The sequence below is a fragment of the Callithrix jacchus genome, chromosome X, assembly GCF_049354715.1.
Source record: "Callithrix jacchus isolate 240 chromosome X, calJac240_pri, whole genome shotgun sequence".
In the NCBI taxonomy this organism is placed as follows: Eukaryota; Metazoa; Chordata; class Mammalia; order Primates; family Cebidae; genus Callithrix; species Callithrix jacchus.
In genome coordinates this window covers 90634480-90642813 of record NC_133524.1, presented here as the reverse complement: position 1 = coordinate 90642813, position 8334 = coordinate 90634480, and the positions used below count along the sequence as shown (strand labels likewise).

General features: G+C 38.3%; 1 pseudogene across 1 annotated transcript; it reads right to left on the bottom strand.

Annotated features, from left to right (window-relative positions):
- Positions 1–3679: 3679 nt before the first annotated feature.
- LOC100389050 (60 kDa heat shock protein, mitochondrial pseudogene) lies at positions 3680–5699 on the bottom strand (annotated as a pseudogene). The gene has a single exon (XR_616510.4). The product of XR_616510.4 is annotated as a 60 kDa heat shock protein, mitochondrial pseudogene (transcript).
- Positions 5700–8334: the final 2635 nt, after the last annotated feature.

Sequence of the window (8334 nt, the reverse complement as noted above, 5' to 3'; positions counted from 1 at the left end):
ATTTTTTATTTGGTGGAAAATGTTGTGTTTCCAGAGAACAAACATGTTTCGGCTTTTCTTATTTTCTACAGTTGATGGCAAATATAGCAAATAGCCCTGGAATTTACTATTTCACAACCATCGTTTTTTCTTTCACATGCATGAACATAAGATTGTGTATATCATCGTGACATTACAAAGTAATTTTCACTGTACTAAATAATTCATTGCTCAATTCATTACATGAATTAACAGTTGATATTCTATTTCATAATGTGCTTATAGCTTGAACAAAAAGAAATGTAAGAAAAAGAACATTCACATGAAACCAAAGAATGAACAAAAATGGAATTGAAAGAAATCAACTTTTAACAAAGTAGTTTATGTGAATAATGCCATTTGTTCATTTAATCAAAATGGCAAACTGCAACCATCATTTCTAAATTCAAATGGTAAAGAGTAAGTATAAGTTTGACCACAGTTATCCAAGTTTAAGCCTTATTTTTAAGAGTATATTGGATTCTATCTTTTCTGAGTGCTACGTGAGTTTTGCTTCATAGCATAGCTATTTAGAAAATAAACATGTGTGGTCCTATAACTAAAGTATTAAGTTTCTCAATGGTCTTTACTGCATTTCTACATTATGTATCATTGCATAATAATGCTTCATATCATGTGGAATGAACTCTCCTCATTTAAAGAAGAAATAATATGCTCCTCTGAGTGGCATAAAGATTGTGATATTGGGCCAATAAACAAGGAAATTGAATCCTATTACATTACTTGTATTAGTCTGCTTTCATGCAGCTCATAAAAGCATAATAGAGAGTTGGAAATTTATAAAGGAAAGTGGTTGGAGGAAAGTGGATGCACAATCATGGCAGAAGGCAAAGGAGAACAAGTCACATCTTACATGGATGGCAGCAGGCAAAGAGAGGGAGCTTATGCAGGGGAACTCCTCTTTTTAAAATGATGAGAGCTCATGAGACTTATTCATTATCATGAGAAAAGCATAAAAAAGACCTGCTCTCATACTTCAGTGACCTCTTACCTGGTACCTCCCACAACACACGGGAATTCAAGATGAGATTTGGGGACACCACCCAACTATATCGTTCCTCTCATGACCTTTCCCTGATCTCATGTCCTCACATTTCAAAACCAATCATGCTCTCCCAAGTGTCCCCCATAGTCCCAACTCATTTCAGCATTAATTCAAAGTCCACAGTCCAAAGTCTCATCTGAGACAAGGCAAGTCCCTTTCACTAAGGAGCCTATAAAATCAAAAGCACATGAGTCACTTCCAAGATACAATGGTGGGTACAAGCACTGGGTAAATACAGCCATTCAAAGTGAGAGAAATTGGCCAGAGCAAGGGGCTACAGTCCCTGTGGTAGTCCAAAACCCAGCAGGGAAGTCAAATCTTAACATTCCAAGAGGATTTCCTTTGACTCCATGTCTCACATCTAGGTCATGCTGATGTAAGAGGTTAAGTTCCCATAGTCTTGGGCAGCTCCACCGCCTGTAGCTTTGCAGGGTACAACCTCAATCCCAGTTGCCTTCATGGGCTGGCATTGAGTGTCTGTGCCTTTTCCAGGCATGTGGGACAAGCTGTCAGTGGATCTACCATTCTGGGGTCTGAAGGATGGTGGCCCTCTTCTTACAGCTTCACTAGGCAGTGTCCCAGTAGAGACTCTGTGTGGGTGCTCCAACCACCAAATTTCCCTTCTTCATTGCCCTAGCAGAGGTTCTCCATGAGAGCACCACCTCTACATCAAACTTCTACCTAGGCATCCAGGTGGTTCCATTCATCTTCTGAAGCCTAGGCAGAGGTTCCCAAGCCCCAATTCTTGACTTCTGTGTACTGGCACACTCAACACCATGTGGAAGCTGCCAAGGCTTGAGGTTTGCACCCTCTGAAGCCATAACTCAAGCTCTACATTGGCCTCCTTCAGCCACAGCTGAACAATAATTATAAATCTCTGGTATCATAAAGATTGTTATAAATATCTAACTAAGACTACAGATCGAAATGTAAATGATGTCAATATGAACATCAATATTGACAAGGCAGAGTAACTTACAGCTGACAGAAAAATGAGAGAAGCACTAGAGAGAAGATTAGGGCTCTAATATACTGTCTTATATTGTGAGGCATTAAGAGAACTATTTAAATTTTACAGAACAAGAAGCAAATATTTATTAAGAATTACATCAGTAACCAATAGAAGAAATACAAATAATTAAAAACTATCAAGAATTGGAAAGGGAGAAGAAAAGAGATGGGAATAGTGCTATTGATTCTATTGATCTAAGCCTATTTTTCATAGCATGGGTTGAACAGATTGTGTCAAGGAATAATTGCGAAAATACATGGAGAGTAGAGAGGTAATTCTCAAAAAATCTATAACCAGAATTGATTAAAGACAGTTTCCTTTGACAAGTGAGAATAGACGTGTAAAGTGATTTTCCTTTTCAACCTGATCTTTATTATATATCATTTTGCAACCTGCATGTACTATTGTGATAAAAATAAAAATAAAATAAAATATGTAGAAAATAAAAGTTACCATAACAACTAACAAATATGGGAATAAAGTATATGGCAGATGGTTAAATATATTTGTGATTTAGTCCTCTCAGTAATAAATAGCATGGTTAGTTACCATTACTATCCTTATTTTTTAAGTAAGGAAAGCAAGGCTTAGAGAAGAGAACATTTAAGAAACGGCATAGTCAGGACTTAAACCTCCAAGCCTCATGACTATTAAACATTACATTATACTGCCTCCCTTCCATTACTGTCATGATGTATTTGCCAGCCCCCTGACTTATCCAGTGTGGTAGATAGAATTTTTAGCCCCTTGACCATAGTCCCTTGTGTTACTCCCATGGTTATGCTATGATTACATGACACAAAGGACTTTGAACGTGTAGTTTAAATTACCATTCAGTTGATTTAAAACAGAGAGATTATTTTTTATTATCCAAGTGGGCCCAATTCAATCTCATGAGCCAATAAAAGCAGAATATGAAGTCAAAAGAAATGCAACAGAAGGGGATGTCAGAGAGATCTGAGGCATAAGAAAGACTCAACATGGTATTACTGGCTTGCAGATGAAGAGGCTACATGGAAAGCATGCAAAGGAGATAAATTATGTTGACAACGAGTAAGCATAGATGATGCTGAGCCCCATGTGTGAACCACAACTCTGGCACACACAATGATTTCAGCCTTATGAGACCTAAGTGGAGAATCTAGCCAGGCTGGGTCAGACTTCTGACTTAAAGAGCAACGAGCTAATAAATGAGTGTTGTTTTAAACCACTAAATTACTAGGTAATTTGTTATGGCACTGGTAGATCATTAATATAGCTAGTTATCCTTCATCATAATTTCAAATTACAAGAAATGTGTAATTGGATATTATAATACATAATTTGTTTCAGTCTTTTCACTCTTGGGCTTTTTACCTTTTTTTTTTAACTTTAAACAAATTTTTATTACACAAAAGTTGTCACATAATTGGATATTTCTCTACTTTGTACACAATTAGTCTCACTCTCCACAGAAAGACTGCCTAACTTCTCATCTAGTGGTGACAAGCACTGAAATCCTGATTTTAACAGAATAGTAGTAAAAATGCCTCAGTGATTTAAGTTGAAAGCAGTACATTGGTACATGGCTCTTGAACCCAGTATCAGGAATGTACAAATGTCTTTTTATTCAAAAATACAAAATAAATTATCTGTAGGCATGGACAATGACAGCAATAAACCATTATGTATTTTGTCAACTGAAACCAGTAACTGATGGTTATAGTGATGTCTTAAACATCAGCCAGCCTTTTCTTCATTTTCTCCAACTGACTTCTCTGAGGTTATTGGTGAGGAACACTGCCTTGGGCTTCCTGTCACAGTTCATTAATAAAGGTAAAGCACTATTCTAGGAGTTAGAACATGCCACCTCCCATACCACCTCCCATTCCACCCATTGCACCCATTCCAGGGTCCTTCTCTTCTTTAGGAATTTCTGTGACTACAACTTCTGTTGTAGTTACCAGAGAGGCCACACCAGCAGCATCCAATAAAGCAGTTCTCACAACCTTTGTTGGGTCAATAATCCCTTTTTCCACCATATTCACAAAATCTCCAGCCATAGCGTCATAACCAACTTCTGAGGAACTTTGCATACTTTTCTTAACTATCAAAGACCCTTCAACACCTGCATTCTTAGCAATGGTCATTGCTGGAATTTTGAGTGTTCTTTTAATAATTTCTATACCAATTTTTTGATCTTCATTAGCTGGAGTCAATGAGTCTAAGGCTGGAATGCACCGAAGCAGGGCACAACCCCCTCCCAAAACAATGCCTTCTTCAACAGCAGCTCTTGTAGCATTAAGGGCATCTGTAACTCTGTCTTTCTTTTCATTCACTTCAACATCACTTGTCCCAGCAACCTTCAGCACAGCTACTCCATCTGAAAGTTTGGCCAGCCGTTCTTTCAGTTTTTCCTTTTCATATTCACTAGCTGTGACATCTAGCTGCTCAATGATTTCTTGAATATGTTTTTCAATTTGAGCCTTGTCACCTTTTCCTTTTAAGAGCATGGCATCATCTTTGGTCACAATAACCTCTCCAACTTTTCCTAAGTCATGAGGCTGAACGTCTTCAAGATTTAGGGTCCATCCCTCTTCTCCAAACACTGCACCACAAGTAGCAATAGCCATATCTTTAAGTTGGTTCTTTCTATTGTCACCAAACCCTGGAGCCTTGACCGACACAACCTGAAGACCAACCCTTAGCTTATTCAGGACAAGTGTACTTAGAGCTTCTCCATCAACGTCTTCAGCGATTATGACCAAAGGCTTACGGTGAGCACTGGCAATTTCAAGAGCAGGTACAATCGACTGGACACTAGAAATTTTCTCTTCATTCAACAGTACATAGGCATCCTGGAATTCACATTTCTGACCTTCTGATGTATTAATAAAGTATGGAGAAATATAGCCTCGATCAAACTTCATGCCTTCAATAATTTCTAATTCATCATTAAGTGTTTTTCCATCCTTTACTGTGATGACACCCTTTCTTCCAACCTTTTTCATTGCATCAGAGATGATATTCCCAATTTATTTGTCTGCATTTGCAGAAATTGTTGCAACCTGTGCAATTTCTTCAGGGATGGTCACAGGTTTAGACTGCTTCTTAATGGCAATTACAGCATCAACAGCTAACATCACACCTCTCCTGATTTCCACTGGATTAGCACCTTTGCTAAGCTTCTCGAAGCCTTCCTTGGCAATAGAGCGTGCCAGTACAGTAGCCGTGGTAGTGCCATCCCCAGCCTCTCCATTTGTGTTATTGGCAACATCTTGAACAAGCTTAGCTCCAATATTTTTATATTTATCCTTTACGTCAATTGATTTTGCAACAGTCACACCATCTTTTGTTACTTTGGGACTTCCCTAGCTTTGCTCAATAATCACTGTTCATCCCTTTGGCCCCAGTGTAACACCTACGGCATCCGCTAAAAGGTCTACACCTTGAAGCATTAAGGCTCGGGCATCTACACCAAATTTTACATATTTGGCGTAAGCCCGAGTGAGATGAGGAGCCAGGACCCTGGAAACCAGTCTCATCTGGCGAAAGACGGTGGATAACCGAAGCATTTCTGCGGGGCGGCGGCAGGGCGTGCGCGCGGAAAAGCAGGCCGTCTGCGGCGAGTGAGGGCGGCTTTTTTTACCTTTATGCTCACCATAATTTTAAGCAGCAGGCCAAACTGATAAGTTTACATCACTTTTTTTTTTTTTTAATTTTACGTTGTTCTTAGATTCTTGTCTATTGAACCACATAGAAATTCTCAATCCCTTTAAGGGTTAAATAAGATAAAATATTCCCTAGTCTCTAGTATTTATTTCATGCTAGTATGTTAGAAATTGTTGGAGGAAGCAGCAGCCATCACAGGACCTCCTGCCGTCTCCAGAATTGCTCCATAAGTGTCCTGGGCCTGGAATATTCCCCCATGTGGAATCTGGGTGCGGACTTATTAACGGTCCCCAGATTATTCCTCTTTACTAGGAGAAACCCTTCCCCTTTTCTAGGTATGCAGCGAGCTTTCTTGTAATCTTGGGCTTGCCATATGGCCCCTGGCCTGCCCCACCAGTGTATCTGCCTCCTCGAGGGAAAAGAATGGGGCTTTTGCCTGCAGAATGAAGAGAAGAGTAAAGGGCCACATATGGTTCACTACTGGGGAGGGACCCACTGGCCACAAGAGACCAGTGAATACTACAGATGCTGATCCCACTGCGTCTCCCTTCTGTGAGTAAAGCGTTGTTCCAACCAGTGCCTTCAGTATTGAGTCCTCCTTGACAATTCTGAACCCATAGAAGATGCAGTGAGTTGAGGTCTGGTGGTTGGTATTGTTATGATCTTTGAAGTCCTCCAGACGGCGGGAGTCCTCACTTAGGAATAGTGGTTGGATCATCATGATTGAAAGAAATTGTTTAAAAAGTTTTTTCGTTTGATGAAAGATTAATAATCTACCCGAAAACCAATTTTTTTGGGTAATAGTAATGCCATAAAAGAAAATGTACAAAAGAAATGGAAAAGACTTGAACTGAGTTGACAATACAGTGAATTCAGTGCCATTTAAGACAGCCAGGTATTTTCAAAAGAAAAATTCTAAAAAGTTTTGAATTATCCAACTATGAAAGGATGGATTTTACACAGGATTATTTTCTTGTTTATTAAATTAACAAATAGAAACTGAATATATTTATGGTATATAACATGTTTTTTTTATATATTGTGGAATGGTTAAATCAAGCTATTTAACATATACATTATCTCATATACTTATAATGTTTGTGGTGACAACAGTTAAATCTCCTCTCAGCAATTTTTGAGTATACAACATATTGTTATTAACTATATTCACCATGATGTACAATAGAACCATTGAATTTATTCCTCTTATCTAACTGAAATTTTGTGTTTTTGACTAATATCTTCCAAACCTCCTCACTCCCTGGCCTACGGTAACTACCATTTTACTTTCTATCTCTATGAATTATTTTCTGATTAAACTCTTTGGGTCAGAATGGCACAGTTTCTCTCACCAAACCTTGAACTGCCAACCTCATTCCAGTGGCCCCTCCCAGAATTGATTCAGACCACAAGAGGACAGCTTTGACCCTCTATGATTTTATCTCCCCCCTAGCCAATCAGCAGCCGGCACCTAATATGTGGCCACTCCCACCACTTCCTCTAAACTATTTCTGAAAAACTTCTAATCTATGAGCTTTGGATGACACGATTTAAGTAAGAGCTCCATCTCTCCCACATGGTGTGGCTGGCCTTGTGTCTATTAAACTCTTTCCCTACTACAATGCCATGGTAATTTTTTCTGTGTGTGCAGTGGGCAGGAAGAACTCTTCAGGCAGTTACAGATTCCAAAGGTCCTGGGTAAAAACTGATAGTCTGAATTTCAAAAAAATTTCCATAAGATGCTAATGCTGCTGGACTCTCGATTACACTTTAGGTAGTAAAGCCCTCAGTCACTGTGTCTAGATTTCAGACATTAATGTTGATTGGCAGAACCTGGATTCCTCCTACTGTTAGTTTCCCCTTCTTCAGGTTTCTATTGGGTAGTGTCCACTTCCAGCAAAATTAGAGTATTACAGGGTATCATCTATCCTTCCTTTCAATCTCCTAATTTAGATTTTCTCAACAAAAAAGAAGCGTGATTTATGTTATTGGTGAGATTGAAAAAAAAATCCACATATGCTTGCCTGTACTAAAATTTACTTGTCTTTCTGATTTGGAGTAGTCTGCCCTTGCGATCTGAGATTCTCATGAGTGTGATAAACACTATGGCTCCTAGTAGCTATGTAGATAAATTTAACTCTGTTGCAAGGCTTAATTCCAGTCTCAACTTTATTCTCAAAACCAGCTTTATTAGTCACTGTTTATTTAATATTTTGATATTCCATCTGACTTTTGTATTTACATTTCTTAATTACTTGGAATTATTCCTTTTCCACAGAGACAGGAGGAAAGATTCCTAAGGTGAATCTGATGCATAAAATCATAGAAATAATTTAAGGAGCACTTGATGAACTTGCTCTAATTGACCCAAAATAACCTTAGTAAATTTGTGAATTTCAAAATACTCATTAAAGTGATAATTCTGAACTTTTAAACTCCTTTTTAAATTCAGCTAAAAATCTTACTGCATAGACATAATACTCATTCCATTTCACTTCCTTGAGGTCAAGCACAGTATCTTTCTTGAAGAATAATTTTAGCTATACAAGATGATAAGATCCCATCTCTTCTATGTTTTTTTTCTACT